The sequence below is a fragment of the Scyliorhinus torazame genome, chromosome 19 (genome assembly GCF_047496885.1).
Source record: "Scyliorhinus torazame isolate Kashiwa2021f chromosome 19, sScyTor2.1, whole genome shotgun sequence".
NCBI classification, from domain to species: domain Eukaryota; kingdom Metazoa; phylum Chordata; class Chondrichthyes; order Carcharhiniformes; family Scyliorhinidae; genus Scyliorhinus; species Scyliorhinus torazame.
The window spans coordinates 57,144,064-57,163,378 of record NC_092725.1 but is presented as its reverse complement, the minus strand read 5'-3'; the positions used below and the strand labels follow the sequence as shown (position 1 = coordinate 57,163,378).

The 19,315-nt window shown below is 50.5% G+C and overlaps 1 protein-coding gene across 10 annotated transcripts in view; it reads right to left on the bottom strand.

Moving 5' to 3' along the window:
- LOC140396152 (contactin-1-like) overlaps nt 1–19,315 on the bottom strand; it is a 1,065,645-nt gene that overhangs the window by 754,089 nt on the left and 292,241 nt on the right. Inside the window, exon 1 of one of the 10 annotated variants that reach the window (XM_072484366.1) lies at nt 11,737–11,759. The exons of 7 other annotated variants lie outside the window; for them this stretch is intronic. The gene's annotated coding sequence lies outside the window, so the exon portion shown is untranslated. Of the gene's footprint in view, nt 1–6,032; nt 6,208–11,736; nt 11,760–19,315 lie in introns of those variants that run through there. 2 more of the 10 variants (XM_072484371.1, XM_072484369.1) reach the window with 2 other exon arrangements.

Sequence of the window (19,315 nt, the reverse complement as noted above, 5' to 3'; positions counted from 1 at the left end):
GCGAGCGGGTGAGACAGAACGAGTGACAGCGCGAGTGAGTGCAAGAGCGCGTAAGCAAGCTACAGAGCGATAGATACAGAGCGAACGGGCAAGAGGACTAGATTGAGCGAGCGGGCGAGAGGAACAGAGTGGGCGAGAGGAACAGAGTGAGTGAGCGAGTGAGCGGGTGAGACAGAGCGAGCGGGTGAGACAGAGCGAGCGGGTGAGACAGAGCGAGAGGAACAGAGTGAGTGAGCGAGTGAGCGGGTGAGACAGAGCGAGCGGGTGAGACAGAGCGAGCGGGCGAGACAGAGCGAGAGGAACAGAGTGAGTGAGCGGGTGAGACAGAGCGAGCGGGCGAGACAGAGCGAGTGGGCGAGAGGAACAGAGTGAGTGAGCGAGTGAGCGGGTGAGACAGAGCGAGCGGGTGAGACAGAGCGAGCGGGCGAGACAGAGTGAGCAAGCGAGACAGAGCGAGCGGGTGAGACAGAGCGTGTGGGCGTGACAGAGCGAGCGGGTGAGACAGCGCGAGCGGGTGAGACAGAGCGTGTGGGCGAGACAGAGCGAGCGGGCAAGACAGAGTGAGCAGCCGAGAGAGACAGAGTGAGCAGGCGAGTCAGAGCGAGCGGGCGAGACAGAGCGAGCGAGAGGAACAGAGTGAGCAAGCAAGAGACAGCGAGTGAGCAAGTGAGACAGCGCGAGTGAACGGGTGAGACAGAGCGAGCGGGCGAGACAGAGCGAGCAAGACAGAGCGAGCGGGTGAGACAGAGCGAGTGACAGCGCGAGTGAGTGCAAGAGCGCGTAAGCAAGCTACAGAGCGAGAGATACAGAGCGAACGGGCAAGAGGACTAGATTGAGCGAGCGGGCGAGAGGAACAGAGTGGGCGAGCGGGCGAGACAGAGCGAGTGGGCGAGAAGAACAGAGTGAGTGAGCGAGTGAGCGGGTGAGACAGAGCGAGCAGGTGAGACAGAGCGAGCGGGCGAGACAGAGTGAGCAAGCGAGACAGAGCGAGCGGGTGAGACAGAGCGAGCGGGCAAGACAGAGTGAGCAGCCGAGAGAGACAGAGTGAGCAGGCGAGTCAGAGCGAGCGGGCGAGACTGAGCGAGCGAGAGGAACAGAGTGAGCAAGCAAGAGACAGCGAGTGAGACAGAGCGACCGGGTGAGACAGAGTGAGCGGGCGAGAGAGACAGAGTGAGCAGGCGAGACAGAGCGAGCGAGAGGAACAGAGTGAGCAAGTGAGAGACAGAGCGAGTGAGACAGAGCGAGTGAACGGGCGAGACAGAGTGAGCGGGCGAGACAGAGCAAGCGGGTGAGACAGAGCGAGTGGGCGAAACAGAGCGAGCGGGCGAGACAGAGCAAGCGGGTGAGACAGAGCGAGCGGGTGAGACAGAGTGAGCGGGCGAGAGAGACAGAGTGAGCAGGCGAGACAGAGCGAGCGAGAGGAACCGAGTGAGCAAGCAAGAGACAGCGAGTGAGCAAGTGAGACAGAGCGAGTGAACGGGCGAGACAGAGTGAGCGGGCAAGACAGAGCAAGCAGGTGAGAGGAACAGTGTGAGCAAGCGAGAGACAGAGCGAGTGAGCGAGTGAGACAGAGCAAGCAGGCGAGAGGAACAGAGTGAGCAAGCAAGAGACAGAGTGAATGAGCGAGCGAGACAGAGCAAGTGACAGCGTGAGCGAGTCTAAGAGCGGGTAAGTGGGCGACAGAGCGAGAGAGACAGAGCGAGTGAGACAGTGCGAGTGAGCGAGCGAGACAGAGCGAGCGGCGAGCTCAACAGAGTGAGCAAGCAAGAGAGACAGAGTGAGTGAGCGAATGAGACAGAGCGAATGGGCGAAAGGAAAAGAGTGAGCCAGCAAGAGAGACAGAGCAAGCGGGCGAGACAGAGCGAGTGGGCGAGAGGAACAGAGTGAGCAAGCGAGAGAGACAGAGCGAGCGGGCAAGATAGAGCGAGCGGGTGAGACAGAGCGAGTGGGTGAGACAGAGCTAGTGGGCGAGAGGAACAGAGTGAGCCAGCAAGAGAGACAGAGCAAGCGGGCGAGACAGAGCGAGTGGGCGAGAGGAACAGAGTGAGCAAGCGAGAGAGACAGAGCGAGCGGGCAAGATAGAGCGAGCGGGTGAGACAGAGCGAGTGGGTGAGACAGAGCGAGCGGGCGAGACAGAGTGAGCGGGTGAGAGGAACAGAGTGAGCAACTGAGAGACAGAGCGAGTTGGACAGAGCAAGTGGGCAAGAGGCACAGAGTGAGCAAGCAAGAGAGACAGAGCGAGTGAGCACGCGACACAGAGCGAGAGTGAGCGAGAGAGACAGAGCGAGCAAGAACGGGCGAGCGAGTGGGAATGACAGAGCGAGCAAGAGGGACAGAACGAGCAGGCGAGACAGAACGAGCAGACGGCACAGTGCGAGCGGATGAGCGAGAGAGACAGAGTGATCAAGCGAGCGAGCAAAACTGGGTGAGCGGAAGACAGCGAGCGAGAGAGACAGAGCGAGCAGGCAAGACAGAGCGAGCGAGAGAGAGAAAGCAAGCAGGCGAGCGAGGGACACAGAGTGACTGAGCAAGAGAGACAGGGCGAGTGAGTAAGCGACAGAGTGAGAGACAGAGTGAGAGAGACAGAGCGAGAGAGACAGAGCGGGAGAGACAGAGCAAGAGAGACAGAGCGAGGGAGACAGAGCAAGAGAGATAGAGTGAGGGAGACAGAGCGAGAGAGACAGGGCAAGAGAGACAGAGCAAGAGAGACAGAGTGAGGGAGACAAATGTGCATGGTGGGTGGATTAGCCAAGTTAAATTGCCCCTTAATTGGAAAAAATGAAATGGGTACTCCAATTTTATATCAAAAAAATAACCCATTTGCATCGGTTAGCATCCTCCCACTGGCTGGCACGCAGGAGCAAACCCCAATCCCGCCGCCAGCGGGTGGGTTGGAGCAGATTGGTTGGTTCGGAGCCTCATTTACATATATTAGCATTATTTCACTATTAGCAGGCTCAGCTTCCACCCTCATCATATGGTCCCACACAGCCGGTGTGACGTCACACCTCCATAAATCACTACTGGTTTTCAAAAGTGAAAAACAGTCGTTATGACCACACCGGGGGTGCGCAGGTTATGTATAGCCCCGGGGGGGGTGGGGGGTTGAGAGACATGAGGGGGCGGGTGAGGGACATGGCAGGGCAGTAACCTGGCAGTGCCATCCTCCAGGGCACTACTGGCAGAACCAGGGTGGGGCCCTCTAGGGAGCCCCATTAGCGATATCCCCGTATGTGCAGTGGTAAGACAGTGCTAACATCTGTGGGGGCAATGCGTATGAGGGGGGCGGTCGCATTACGGCACTGGCGTGATGGGTGGAGGGGCCGCCCCGATGCTTGTGGGTGGGAGTCCTCTGTGTCCATGGGGGAGGGAGGGGTGGGGGAGTTTGGAGCCCCAAGGGCACCCCCATCAGTACGGAGCCCAGCCCCACCAGAGTGGCGGTGCAAACCACACCCCCTGTGCCAGAAAGTCTGGAGTGCAAGCTCGGCTGTGCATCTGCAGAGATACACGTTGGTTCTCAGACTGAACGTGACACTGATAAATTTTGGGGGGGGGAAATTCCACCCAATGCATTTGGTCCTCTCAATATTTAGTTGGAGAACATTTCTGTTCATGCAGTACAAGGTGTTGCACAAGCAACTGACTAACCAAATGCACCATGGATCCAAACACAGCCATATTTACAAGCAAAACTGCAGATAGAAGCACAGTGTAAGATAAATCAATATGCCTGCAGACAATGAAGGCAGTGATTACCCAGTCCATGAATATGCCAATACCACACATTTGATTTCAGATTTTAGGGCCTTTTGAGGGCTTCAAGACCCCAAAGTTCAGCATGCTCTGCAAGGGGCATTGTCCCTTATGTGGAGCTTTACAACATTTAAACTCAAAGGACTCCAAGTAATGGCTTACATTACAACAGGAGCTATGCTTCAATGGAGGATTTCATTGCCCGCAAAGCACCGAGATTATGGAACATTCGAGACCATGAAAACGACAACATAAATAAAAGTTATTTCTTTAACTCTGATCTATTGAGTATGCATGCAAAGTTCAAGTTCTACGGAAAGGGCTCAAACCACCAGCATGCTCCAAACATAACCTGTGCGACAGGCAAAATACAAGTTTTTTTAAAGTATCTATCTGTGCTGTTGTGTCAGATTGGATCACTGTGCAGCACTGGGTGAAAGGTGCTAACTTCACAGGCCCCTGTGGCCAGCATAGACTTCCTTTCCGAATCTTGACTGGAGGTCTGGTTGTCAGGCACTACCACAAAGTGATCGATTTCACGAGATTTAATACAGGACATTCGCAGCACCTCCCATATTACTGGTTAAATAAGACACTGCTCTCACAACACACACATTCGCAGAAGTTACCTCTCTTGAAAAAGGCAATGACTATTTGCCACTCTTCTCAGTCACGACACAACCTTGAATCCTGAAACCAACCCCAGCTCTGAGCACAATCTGTATCTTGTGGGGGTTCAGCTCCCCCCCCCACCCCCTAAGATCCCAACCTGGCTCCCACCTTGGGAATCACAGGGAGCGTAGGGAGTCCACTCGTTGACCCTATCTCCCTTCCTTCCTTTCACACATTTCCAGAAAATGTCAACGCACTTGAATTTAACCAGGTCTGTATTGAACAGGATAGTGTCAGTCTATTTCTCCCTCCCTTCCCCTTTCCCCAGCACAAGTTTAGATAGTGGGATGCAGGGCGAAAAGGATTAGAAGATCAGAACCTTGCCGTTGGATCTGGGGCTTACTCTCCAGCACTGAATGGCAATGCTGCCTCCAACAAATCCATCACAAAAGCTGTTGCAAAGAGAGAGAGTTGTTGTTTGATGGTCTGCGTGTGCAGAGCCAATGTGAGCGGAATTTGCGAGCAGGCTGCTTTATATATTCAATGCGACATTCCTCGGGTCGCAGGGAATGGCCCAGACACACAGGACAGGCTTTGGTCAAGGCGGCTGAGAGAACTTTTCTCAAAAGGCGGAATGATTTCAACCTCCAGCAGGCCACGCACAAAGCTGGGGGACATTATTGGCGATTGGCCATATCTCAAAACTGTCCGCGGAAGCAATATGGGGATAGAACTGGGGGGGGGGGGGTTCAATAAATCATTAATATTTAAATCCTACAAGGCAAAAAAAATAAACGTGCTGCAAATACTGCTGGAAAAAAATGCCTGTTCAGTCACTCAGCTGTAGTGGGAGAATGTTAAATCGATTGCTACACCTTGACATCTGATCAATTGCATTTTGTACAAGCAGAGAAAATGTGTGCGTTTAGATTCCTGAATTGGGGAGAACCGTATTCTGAATTGGTGATTTCTTTTTCGGTAAAGAATTCCTTTCAATCTTTTTTGTTGTTGTGGCTGCCTACATCTTTACTTGTCCATCTGAGTCTCCCATCAGATGCACAGTCACTTACTCACACACCCAGCACTGAGTCTCACCCGAGGTACATTTGAAACGCTGGCATCTCTGCCCAGTTTAAATGCAAAGCAAATGCACAAGTTATTGACTCCAGCTCCCTTCTGCCGGGTTCAGTCAGATTGGCTACTTGAAATGCAGAATAAGGGTGCAAAGGCAGAATTGAGTACAAACGTGAGCCAGTGATCGCTGCTGGTAGATCACCCTGTTGATTTGCATTCGTTAAGACTGATTGCCAGACTTGCCAATGCTAACATGGGGGATTGCATTAAACTCAGCACCCGGGTATCAGTCTGGCTGTTAAACATTTGACCTTTCCCTCCTCCTGTCGGTGCTAACACATAAATAAATCTCAGTGGAATTCGCAACTCAAAGTGATGACTGTCCGGTTGCTGCAGTCATATTCAGTACCAGTAACTGAGGAGCAGAAATCTCCCAGCGACGACTTGACTATTTTTGTGCATGGTGAAGGAGAGTGGTTATCGAAAGCATCAGCACTGCATCACCCAAGCCCCCTGCCTCAGCAAAACTTCAGCACCCCCCAAAAGCCAGGCAGACGCGCGACAATGTCTCACAGAATGAGGATTGAACCTACCGCGGATGTCCCCTGGCCGTCGCTGCTTTCCCCCCTCCCACTGCAATTCCGCTCCGATTTACCAGGCGGTGTTTCACAGCAGAAAACAAGTCCCAGCCCAGCCTGGCCCGCGAGGCAGCCACTGCTCTGTTCACTGAAGGCGGCTTCAGGCTGACATCCGGAGCACAGCGGGGCTCTGAGTGAGTGAGAGTGAGCTCAGCTCCCTCTCTGCAAAGCAAGACTCCCTCTCTCTTCCTACCTCCCCCTCTCCCTCCTCTCTCTTCCTCCCCTCCCTCTCTCTCTTCCTCCTATCTCTCTTCCTCCCTCCCTCTCTCAGCTGCAGGGAGATGCGATGTGCTGTGACAGCTTCTGTTAAATCAAACTGCCTGGACGACAGCAGGGTCTGGGATTCATCTTGCCTTGAAGGAGCCATGCCAATTGTAGCCACTCGCCTCTGCCTGCAAATGCCTAGTCCCCTCTCCACCCCACTCCTCGTCTCCCTCTCCACACCTCGTCTCCCTCCATCCCTCCCCAGCCCTCGTCCACGCTGCTCCCTACCACCGTACGCTCGCCCCCCTCCCCACCCCTCATCCCCTCCTCCCCTCCCCCCCTCCTCCCCTCATCCCTCCCTCCCTCCTCCCTCACTCCCACCCTTACCCCCTCTCTTACCCCGTCCCTCCCCTCATCCCCTCACTCACTTCACCTCATCCCCTCTCCCATCTCTCACTCCTCCCTCCCTTTGCCCCATCCCTCCCCTCATCCCCTCCTCACTCACCTCATCCCCCACCCTCTTTGTCCCCCTCCCTCCACTCTCCTCCCCATTCCCCTCGTACCCCATTACCTTGTTGCTCATTCCCTCATCTCCCTCCCACCTCATCCTCCTTCCCTCCCCCCCAGTCCCCGATCCCTTCCCCCCAGTCCCCCATCCCTTCCCCCCAGTCCCCCATCCCTTCCCCCAGTCCCCCATCCCTTTCCCCCAGCCCCCCATCCCCACTCCCCAGTCCCCCATCCCCTCCCCCCAGTTCCCATCCCCTCCCCCCAGTTCCCCCTCCCCCTTCCGCCGCAAATGAGACCAATTTCTGACCCAGGCAGCTCCCAATCCCAGCCGCATGATGCATAATTCATCCCTCAACTCTGTGCACTTCCTCTATTCCCATGTGGGACAGTGTAATGGCCTATTGATCGCTCATTTACTAAAACAATTTTGGTGATGGGGGGTGAGGGTTGGATAGCGGGGTGTGGAAATCAGTCATTAAATTTCACTGCATCCAGCAGTACATTAATCAAAATCCAGGATCTAATATCCAGGAATTCTAACCCTCCAGCATTTTCATTTTACATAAACTGTCTGGCCTAGCTAAGATTATCTCAAGTTTGTGCATTTATCGAGCCCACTGGGAGTTGCCCATCCATTATTAGCGCTGTACTGGTGCAGTGTCAAAGCAAGGCCTCTGACAGACATCGACCAGGCTTAAAATGCTGATCAGAAATAGCTTGTTAAAAATCTTAAAGTTCAAACAGCATCCACTAAAGATACATAATGATCTTTAAAAATACTCAGCTGGCTCGCTCAGCACACCTGTCATTACTTATTACCCTGCATTTATGATGCCCACATCATGCCACTTGACTCTATTACTGTCGCTAATCCTCTATGAAATGTAGGTCAGTGCATTTCCCCATTTAAAGCAAAGTGCAGTGGACAAAGCAGTTAAATATTTGCAGGGGAAGAGGTATCTGTATTAAATCTCTGGAGTGCCTTATGCAAACATGGCCCGATCTGCCAAGGGACCATCACAAGGCTAACAACTTATACATTCCCAACAACGCGGTAGCACAAGAGGCTAGCGCTGTGGCTTCACAGCGCCAGGATCCCAGCTGGGTCTGTGCGGAGTCTGCGCGTTCTCCCCGCGTCTGCGTGGGTTTCCTCCGGGTGCTCCGCTTTCCTCCTACAGTCCAAAAACGTGTAGGTTAGGTGGATTTACATGCTAAATTGCCCTTAGTGTCCAAAAAGGTTAGGAGGGGTTATTGGGTTACGGGCATAGAGTGGAAGTGAGGGCTTAAGTGGGTCAGTGCAGACCCGATGGGCCGAATGGCCTCCTTCTGCACTGTACGTTCTATGTTCTATGAACGCCCTTTCTACAAGAAGCTGCTCAGGGTCAAAATGCAGTGCAGGCGACATCACCGTAACTTGGAATAGCTCAAATTAATACATACAATCAGACGGCACAGGAGTTGGCCATTAGGCTCACCATGTCTGTTCTGACGAAAGAGCATTCCAATTAGTCCCACTCCCTTAATCTCCCTTCCATAGCTCTCCAATGTATAAGTAATACCTAAGACTTCGGGCAGTACGGTGGTCAGCACTGCTATCTCACAGCGCCAGGGACCCAGGTTCAATTCCAGTCTTGGGTGACTGTGTGGAGTTTGCACGTTCTCCCCGTGTCTGCATGGATTTCCGCCGGGTGCAACAGTTTCGTCCCACAGTTCAAAGATGTGCAGGTTAGGTGGCGATTGGCCATGAAAAGTGGCCCCTTAGTGTCCATGGGTGTGCCGGAGGGGTCACGTGGATAGGGCGGGGTGAGTGTGGGAGTGGACCTGGGCAAACTACTCCTTCAGAGGGTTGGTGCAGACTCGACTGCCGGCATTCTGTGATTCTATGAAATCTTTTGTCTGACAGTAGGATATTGTGCAATGAAGGCTTTGTAATGCCATTTGATTCACTTAATCTGTTATCTACCTGTTGTTTAAAATTGGCACTACTAGCAGACAAACACTTACCAGGATCATTTAAAAGAAATCGATGAAGAGACTGTGGATGCTGGGACAATTGGAGCTTTCAAGACCAAGATCGATAGAGTTGCGTCAGGCAAGGGATATGGAGCCAAAGTGGGTTAATGGAGTTGAGATACAGATCTGAATGACAGAGCAGGACCCACAGCATGAATGGGCTCCACTTGCTCACATGTATTATAATATGCAGTATAATCCTTCTCTTCTTAGGCAGTCTCTCAGGACTTACTTCCACTCTAATTTCACTCGGATGGGTTCGAAGGTGGTTGATAAATCTAATGCAGGATCTGCAGACTCTGCCACATGTAGGGCAGGTGGGGCTTGGAGGGTCGGGTAGATGGGCTTTTGGTTTTTTTTCCTGCAATTTTGTTGCTGTACGCTCCCAACAACATCTCTCGAATGTGCTCAGTGCACTCCCAAATAAAACTTCTCCACTTAATAATAATCCACTACTCTTTATTCTTGTCACAAGCAGGCTTGCATCAATATTGCAATGAAATTGCTGTGAAAATCCCCTATTTCCAAAGTAACTTCATTGCAGTGTAATGTAAGCCTACTTGTGACAATAATGAAGATTATTATTAGTCGCCACACTCCGGTGCCTGTTCGGGTACACTGAGGGAGAATTCAAAATGTCCAATTGGCCTAACAGCACGTCTTTTGGGACTTGTGGGAGGAAACCGGAGCACCGGAGGAAACCCACGCAGATACGGGGAGAACATGCAGACTCTGGACAGACAGTGACCCAAGCGGGTATTGAACCTGGGACCCTGGTACTGTGAAGCAGCAGAAGCCAAGGTCTCAGCGGGGATGTTTGACCTCTTGCAGGATGCTTTGAAGATATCCCAATAGCATTCCCGCTTTCCTCCCGAGAGTCAACTGCTGTGACTGAGCTCAAAGTTGAGCGATTGGGAGTCTGGTGTCGGGCATATGAATGACATGTCCCACCCAGGGAAGCTGGTTCTGACTGATTAGTGTCTCAATGTTGGGCAAGTTGGCCTGGGAGTGAGAACACTGTTGTTGGACCACCTTTCTTGTTCACAAATTTGGAGGATCTTATGAAGGCACCACTGGCGACACGCCTCCAGTGCTTTGAGGATATTAGTGGAATGCCGTACAAATGCACCAGGTACTAGACTGTCAACATCAGCAATATTAATTCTTAAGCTTATGTAAATTAGACGTCCAGTGTATGTACATTCATCACATTGCAAATTGACATGCATGTAAACAGTCTGTCAAACTGACCATCATACTCAATTTACTGAATGCATTGTTTGAGGCATGGAAGTAAATATTACTTGGAGGGGATCATTTGAAACTAATCCATCTAACAGGGCAACATGTGGACTACGGATGGCCACCTGTTTAAAACCTTATCCAACTGTACTCTCCATTAACTTTGATACAGATTCAAATTGGGTATGCATACAATATACAGTCACTCAAACCACCCCTTTCACAACCAACAGGCCAGATTAGAATTAGAAACTTTAGATTACAAACTTTGCTGCTGACACCCTCAGCATTGAAACTCCTCCCTTCCATAGTTCACACCAACACATTCTGAGTTGGCACAAGGCACAACAGTGTAAAAGACAGGACAGACTTTTTCGATAGCAGTGATCAGCCCATAATGCATACAGAAAAAACAGCCTTTCAGCCCTTTTAAGAACTGTTGAAAATCATGCTCCTTTTACACCGTATTTCTTTCCCCACATCAAAGGTGCATGCCACAGATTAGATTGTGGGGGATATCTATTCTAAAATTCTTTGAAGATATCCTATTCAGGTAAATAGCTGTAGTTCCTTACTTCAAAGCTACTTCCCTTAAACAAGGTTACCTACCCTAACTGTTCCTAACCTCCTGATGAACTGGTCCTCTTAACCATTATCATTCGGAACTATCGCTAATGGATACATCTACCCTTGCTTATTATCTTAACCATTAAAGTCACACTTCAGTCACTCGTGTTTGTTGTCATTACCATCACTTATTTCCTTACACAAGGCTTTCTTTGTATCAGAGGTCAAGCTAGGCTTTCCTCCCAGGACACGCCCAAACTTTCCTGGTGTATTGGTAAACAGGTGCTCCAAAAATATAAACTTCCCCAGACGTCCAGCATACGGCCCAGTGGGGTGGGGTCAGGTATCCAGTGTTGAGAAAATAAGAACTATTCAGATAGAATTGAAGAAATTTGGTATATGGGCTGAGCAACAGCCAGGTAATGTATGCTTCTGGTAACAGTAGAAGAGCAAGATGGAGTGTTAGTGTTGATTGTTCACAGATTGTGCAGGCAATAGAATTCTACTATTCATAAGGCAGATCAGATCTTAGACTTCACCTCTCGGGTATTTGGGGCTAGATTATGGAGAGACAATGGATGGCAAATCTAATTACAAATTGAAATAGTTTACTTTCTACAATGTGAGGTTTCATTTTGAGTGTTATGCAGTGGTTTTGACAACATATCCTTTAAAAATCATGGATGTTTTGGAGATGATGGAGGAATGTTGAGGCTGAAACCTCGAAGTTGCAAGGATGGATGCCAGAAACTGGAAAATGAAGATTAAGTGATGACTGGACTCAAGTCTTTAAAGTAATGAAATGTAAGATGCAGGTAGAAGCAGGATTTTTGACTTCAAATAGCCTCATGACATTACAGGGAAGAGATCCAGAATACCTGCACATCTTTAAGCTAGAGATTCGATTTCTGTCTTCACAGAGTGGAACGTACATCCATCACAATCAGCATTACTCATTCACTTAGCTTCTTCGAAAAAAAAAGTGGATGATTATCTGGTGGGATTGAAGGTGCTAATGATACACTTGGATATAGGTGTTTAAATGGTTAACTGACTATGTATTATTCAGTACCTAGCAAGAAAATGAGAGAGAAGCTCATTACAGAAATTCAACAGCACCTTTTACCTGGTATCAATCTTTCCTCCCTGATTTTAATGGAGTTAGTGACAGGCCATGAAATTACAGCCTCTGTAATGAAGAGAAAAATATGTTCAACAATGTTTTCCTTTGTTTTTCGTGGCCTCTTACCTTTTCACAATTGTCTCCAATATTATATTCATCAAAATCAACCAATCACAACCCAAAACTGTATACACTTCAAATATGGTTAAAAGGGTAGGAAAATCCATGTCTAGGCCTTTTTAAAATCACATCTCCTTGACCAAGCTTTTGGCTACTCCTTGTAATCCTTCTTTCAATTGGCATCTACTTTCCTCATGCCTTTTATGAAGCACAATAGATGTTTCTCTCCATTAGAGCAATATTTTGTTTTTTGATCGTGATCCATTTTCCTTTGGATCCTTGGTTTTCCACATCTGCTGCTGATATTGCATAGCACATTCTGCATTCGATAGTATAATACTGCCACTGAGAATTAGATCAGACTTTGGCTGAATAAGCAATAGCATGGGGGAAAACTAATATCCTGATAGAACTGGCATGTAATAACTTGTACTAGTTTGTCATGATATTCATATAAACATATCATGGTGCAAACACACACACACACTGATGGACAGATCAACGGACCAATCAACACACACGCAACATCACAGCCAATCACCAGTGAGAGAACACGCACTATAAAACAGGGAACACCACAGTTCCCGTGGATTCCAGCAGGAGATAGCTCAGAGCACAGAGCTCACAGCGTGCCACTCAGACATACACCATGTGCTGAGTGCCTCTCTAAGATACTGCAAGGGCTGGGTCCACAGGTTAACTGGTAAAGTACGAGCCATAGCCAGAAGTATACACTAGATGTTATCAAGAATAATAAAACAGAGTATTGATGAGCGATCCCCGGGAACAATTGGAAACAGTTAAGATAAACAAGGCCAAGCCAGACTCCTCGGCGCCAGCAGGAGCCAAGACAAAGGAAGGCCAACGGACACTTAGGAACCGCCCAGCGATCAGGGAAGCTCCAGTATTGGAGAAATCGATCCAAGTGATCAAACTTAGTCCAATCACTTGGAACCAGGTACGGGGTCCGCCCAAAAGGGCACAAAGCCCCTGGGGACTATAAAATAGTGTCCCCAAGTTCAATTCGTCCTTCTTGTCAGGGCCTCTCAGCAGCTCGAAACATCCCTTGACCGTAACCTGCCTAGCAGCTCCAACAACCAAGTAAGTCTCCAGTCAATGCTCGCTACGAGATAGGCGTTCCTAGCTACCAGTCGATACCAGCTTTGAAGCCTGCAGACTCAGAGTCGAACGAAAGGCCATTTGTTCCCCTGACCTGGTGGGCCAGCTCCAAAGCTAAGTATAGGCCTCTTAGTGTTAGAGATAGTCGAGTAAGTAGAGTTTTATACATGAGTAGTGATTGACTGTGCATAATAAATGTGTTTTGATTTGAAACTTACTAACTGGTGTATTGAGTTATTGATCAGTATTTGAACTTGAACCTCGTGGTGGTATCATAAAGATACCTGGCGACTCTAGAGCAAAGATTATAAAACAGAGCAAATTAAGTAAAGACACAATGAGCAACAACCGGCCCTTGGAAAGAGCACCCTACTTAAGCCCTCACCTCCACCCTATCCCCGTAACCTAGTAACCCCACCTAACCTTTTGGGACACGAAGGGGCAATTTAGCATGGCCAATCCACCTAATCTACACATCTTTGGACTGTAAGAGGAAACCGGAGCACCCGGAGGAAACCCATGCAGACATGGGGAGAAAGTGCAAACTCCACACAGACAGTCACCCGAGGCCTGAATTAAACCCTGGTCCCTGGAACTGTGAGGCAGCAGTGCCAACCACTGTGCCACCATGTCGCCCTCATGCCTGCTCTTTATTTCTTTCTGTAAATAATCTGCGATTGAAATCGCCCACTTGAGCCCACCCTCCTCCAACGTTCTCCTGTGTTTATGTCCCACTCCTCAAGTCTTATTGCTGAAGGACATATCCTGTTGTTTGCCCAAATTCATTCCAGTCCCTGATGCACTATTTCCCTCACTGTTCTGATGTTATCAATTCACATCCGCAGTACCTTTGTGGACCAAAATGCTTTGAAGGGTGCCAGCAGCATCTTTTTTTTTATATAAATATTTTATTGACAATTTTTGGTCAACCAACACAGTACATTGTGCGTCCTTTACACAATATTATAACAACACAAATAACAATGACCTATTTTATAAACAAAAAAAAAAATGAATAAATAATAAATAACAAAAATGAAAACTAACCCTAATTGGCAACTGCCTTATCACAAGTAACACTCTCCAAAAATATAATTTAACAGTCCAAGATATAATTATCTGTAGCAACGACCTATACATATTATACAGTATATATTAACAACCCTGAGAGTCCTTCTGGTTCCTCCTCCCCCCGCCCTCCACCCCCCCCCCCCCCCCCCCACCACCGATCCTGGGCTGCTGCTGCTGCCTTCTTTTTTCCATTCCATCTATCTTTCTGAGAGGTATTCGACGAACGGTTGCCACCGCCTGGTGAACCCTTGAGCCGACCCCCTTAGAACGAACTTAATCCGCTCTAGCTTTATAAACCCTGCCATGTCATTTATCCAGATCTCCACCCCCGGGGGCTTGGCTTCTTTCCACATTAGCAATATCCTGCGCCGGGCTACTAGGGACGCAAAGGCCAAAACATCAGCCTCTCTCGCCTCCTGCACTCCCGGCTCTTGTGCAACCCCAAATATAGCCGACCCCCAGCTTGGTTCGACCCGGACTCCTACTACTTTTGAAAGCACTTTTGTCACCCCCATCCAAAACCCCTGTAGTGCCGGGCATGACCAAAACATATGGGTATGATTCGCTGGGCTTCTCGAGCACCTCGCACACCTCTCCTCCACCCCAAAAAATTTACTGAGCCGTGCTCCAGTCATATGCGCCCTCTGTAATACCTTAAACTGAATCAGGCTTAGCCTGGCACACGAGGACGACGAGTTTACCCTGCTTAGGGCATCTGCCCACAGCCCCGCCTCGATCTCCTCCCCCAGCTCTTCTTCCCATTTCCCTTTTAGTTCATCTACCATAATCTCCCCTTCGTCCCTCATTTCCCTATATATATCTGACACCTTACCATCCCCCACCCATGTCTTTGAGATCACTCTGTCCTGCACCTCTTGTGTCGGGAGCTGCGGGAATTCCCTCACCTGTTGCCTCGCAAAAGCCCTCAGTTGCATATACCTGAATGCATTCCCTTGGGGCAACCCATATTTCTCGGTCAGCGCTCCCAGACTCGCGAACTTCCCATCCACAAACAGATCTTTCAGTTGCGTTATTCCTGCTCTTTGCCACATTCCATATCCCCCATCCATTCCCCCCGGGGCAAACCTATGGTTGTTTCTTATCGGGGACCCCCCCCAAGGCTCCAGTCTTTCCCCTATGCCGTCTCCACTGTCCCCAAATCTTCAGTGTAGCCACCACCACCGGGCTTGTGGTGTAGTTCCTCGGTGAGAACGGCAATGGGGCTGTCACCATAGCCTGTAGTCTAGTCCCCCTACAGGACGCTCTCTCCAATCTCTTCCACGCCGCTCCCTCCTCCTCTCCCATCCACTTACTCACCATTGAAATATTAGCGGCCCAATAATACTCACTTAGGCTCGGTAGTGCCAGCCCCCCACTATCCCTGCTACGCTGTAAGAATCCCTTCCTCACTCTCGGGGTCTTCCCGGCCCACACAAAACCCATGATGCTCGTTTCAATCCTTTTAAAAAAAGCCTTCGTGATCACCACCGGGAGGCACTGAAACACAAAGAGGAATCTCGGGAGGACCACCATCTTAACCGCCTGCACCCTCCCTGCCAGTGACAGGGATACCATATCCCATCTCTTGAAATCCTCCTCCATTTGTTCCACCAACCGCGTTAAATTTAACCTATGCAATGTGCCCCAATTCTTGGCTATCTGGATCCCCAGGTAACGAAAGTCCCTTGTTACCTTCCTCAACGGTAGGTCCTCTATTTCTCTACGCTGCTCCCCTGGATGCACCACAAACAACTCACTTTTCCCCATGTTCAATTTATACCCTGAAAAATCCCCAAACTCCCCAAGTATCCGCATTATTTCTGGCATCCCCTCCGCCGGGTCTGCCACGTATAGTAGCAAATCGTCCGCATACAAAGATACCCGGTGTTCTTCTCCTCCTCTAAGTACTTCCCTCCACTTCTTGGAACCCCTCAACGCTATCGCCAGGGGCTCAATCGCCAGTGCAAACAATAATGGGGACAGAGGGCATCCCTGCCTTGTCCCTCTATGGAGCCGAAAATATGCAGATCCCCGTCCATTCGTGACCACGCTCGCCATCGGGGCCCTATACAACAGCTGCAACCATCTAACATACCCCTCTCCAAAACCAAATCTCCTCAACACCTCCCACAAATAATCCCACTCCACTCTATCAAATGCTTTCTCGGCATCCATCGCCACTACTATCTCCGTTTCCCCCTCTGGTGGGGCCATCATCATTACCCCTAACAGCCTCCGTATATTTGTGTTCAGCTGTCTCCCCTTCACAATCCCAGTTTGGTCCTCGTGGACCACCCCCGGGACACATTCCTCTATTCTCATTGCCATTACCTTGGCCAGGATCTTGGCATCTACATTTAGGAGGGAAATAGGTCTATAGGACCCGCATTGTAGCGGGTCCTTTTCCTTCTTTAAGAGAAGCAATATCGTTGCTTCAGACATAGTCGGGGGCAGTTGTCCCCTTTCCTTTGCCTCATTAAAGGTCCTCGTCAATACCGGGGCGAGCAAGTCCACATATTTTCTATAGAATTCGACTGGGAATCCATCCGGTCCCGGGGCCTTTCCCGCCTGCATGCTCCTAATTCCTTTCACCACTTCTTCTACCTCGATCTGTGCTCCCAGTCCCACCCTTTCCTGCTCTTCCACCTTGGGAAATTCCAGCCGATCCAAGAAGCCCATCATTCTCTCCCTCCCATCCGGGGGTTGAGCTTCATATAATTTTTTATAAAATGTCTTGAACACTCCATTCACTCTCTCCGCTCCCCGCTCCATCTCTCCTTCCTCATCCCTCACTCCCCCTATTTCCCTCGCTGCTCCCCTTTTCCTTAATTGGTGTGCCAGCAACCTGCTCGCCTTCTCCCCATATTCGTACTGTACACCCTGTGCCTTCCTCCATTGTGCCTCTGCAGTGCCCGTAGTCAGCAAGTCAAATTCTACATGTAGCCTTTGCCTTTCCCTGTACAGTCCCTCCTCCGGTGCTTCCGCATATTGTCTAGTCCACCCTCAAAAGTTCTTGCAGCAACCGCTCCCGTTCCTTACTCTCCTGCTTCCCTTTATGTGCCCTTATTGATATCAGCTCCCCTCTAACCACCGCCTTCAACGCCTCCCAGACCACTCCCACCTGGACCTCCCCATTATCATTGAGTTCCAAGTACTTTTCAATGCACCCCCTCACCCTTAGACACACCTCCTCATCTGCCATTAGTCCCATGTCCATTCTCCAGGGTGGGCGCCCTCCTGTTTCCTCCCCTATCTCCAAATCTACCCAGTGTGGAGCGTGATCCGAAATGGCTATAGCCGTATACTCCGTTCCCCTCACCTTCGGGATCAATGCCCTTCCCAGCACAAAAAAGTCTATTCGCGAGTAGACTTTATGGACATAGGAGAAAAACGAGAACTCCTTACTCCTAGGTCTGCTAAATCTCCACGGGTCTACACCTCCCATCTGCTCCATAAAATCTTTAAGTACCTTGGCTGCTGCCGGCCTCCTTCCAGTCCTGGACTTCGACCTATCCAGCCCTGGTTCCAACACCGTATTAAAATCTCACCCCATTATCAGTTTTCCCATCTCTAGGTCCGGAATGCGTCCTAGCATCCGCCTCATAAAATTGGCATCATCCCAGTTCGGGGCATATACGTTTACCAAAACCACCGTCTCCCCCTGTAGTTTGCCACTCACCATCACGTATCTGCCCCCGTTATCCGCCACTATAGTCTTTGCCTCGAACATTACCCGCTTCCCCACTAATATAGCCACCCCCCTGTTTTTCGCATCTAGCCCCGAATGGAACACCTGCCCCACCCATCCTTTGCGTAGCCTAACCTGGTCTATCAGTTTCAGGTGCGTTTCCTGTAACATAACCACATCTGCCTTAAGTTTCTTAAGGTGTGCGAGTGCCCGTGCCCTCTTTATCGGCCCGTTCAGCCCTCTCACGTTCCACGTGATCAGCCGGGTTGGGGGGCTTCCTGCCCCCCCCCCCCTTGTCGATTAGCCATCCCCTTTTTCCAGCTCCTCACCCGGTTCCCACGCAGCTGTATCTCCCCCAGGCGGTGCCCCCCCCCCCCCCCGCCCATCCCCTCCCATACCAGCTCCCCCCTCTCCCCAGCAGCAGCAACCCAGTAATTCCCCCCTCCCACCGCCCCCGCTAGATCCCCCGCTAGCGTAATTACTCCCCCCATGTTGCTCCCAGAAGTCAGCAAACTCTGGCCGACCTCGGCTTCCCCCCGTGACCTCGGCTCGCACCGTGCGACGCCCCCTCCTTCCTGCTTCTCTATTCCCGCCATGCTTATCATAGCGCGGGAACCAAGCCCGCGCTTCTCCCTTGGCCCCGCCCCCAATGGCCAACGCCCCATCTCCTCCACCTCCCCTCCTCCCCCCATCACCACCTGTGGAAGAGAGAAAAGTTACCACATCGCAGGATTAGTACATAAAACTCCTCTTTCCCCCCTTTTTAACCCCCCTCTTCGCCCCCCACATTCGCCCCACCACTTTGTTCAAACGTTCTTTTTAATAGCCCGCTCATTCCACTTTTTCTTCCACAATAAAAGTCCACGCTTTATCCGCCGTCTCAAAGTAGTGGTGCCTCCCTCGATATGTGACCCACAGTCTTGCCGGTTGCAGCATTCCAAATTTTATCTTCTTTTTATGAAGCACCGCCTTGGCCCGATGAAAGCTCGCCCTCCTTCTCGCCACCTCCGCACTCCAGTCTTGATAAACGCGGATCACCGCGTTCTCCCATTTACTGCTCCGAGTTTTCTTTGCCCATCTAAGGACCATTTCTCTATCCTTAAAACGGAGGAATCTCACCACTATGGCTCTGGGAATTTCTCCTGCTCTTGGTCCTCGCGCCATCACTCGGTATGATCCCTCCACCTCCAACGGACCCGCCGGGGCCTCCGCTCCCATTAACGAGTGCAGCATCGTGCTCACATATGCCCCGACGTCCGCTCCCTCCGCACCTTCAGGAAGACCAAGAATCCTCAGGTTGTTCCTCCTTGCGTTGTTCTCCAGTGACTCCAACCTTTCCACACATCGTTTCTGATGTGCCTCATGCGCCTCCGTCTTCACCACCAGGCCCTGTATGTCGTCCTCATTCTCGGCTGCCTTTGCCTTCACGACCCGAAGCTCCCGCTCCTGGGTCTTTTGTTCCTCCTTTAGCCCTTCGATCGCCTGTAGTATCGGGGCCAACAGCTCTTTCTTCATTTCCTTTTTGAGCTCTTCCACACAGCATTTCAAGAACTCTTGTTGTTCAGGGCCCCATGTTAAACTGCC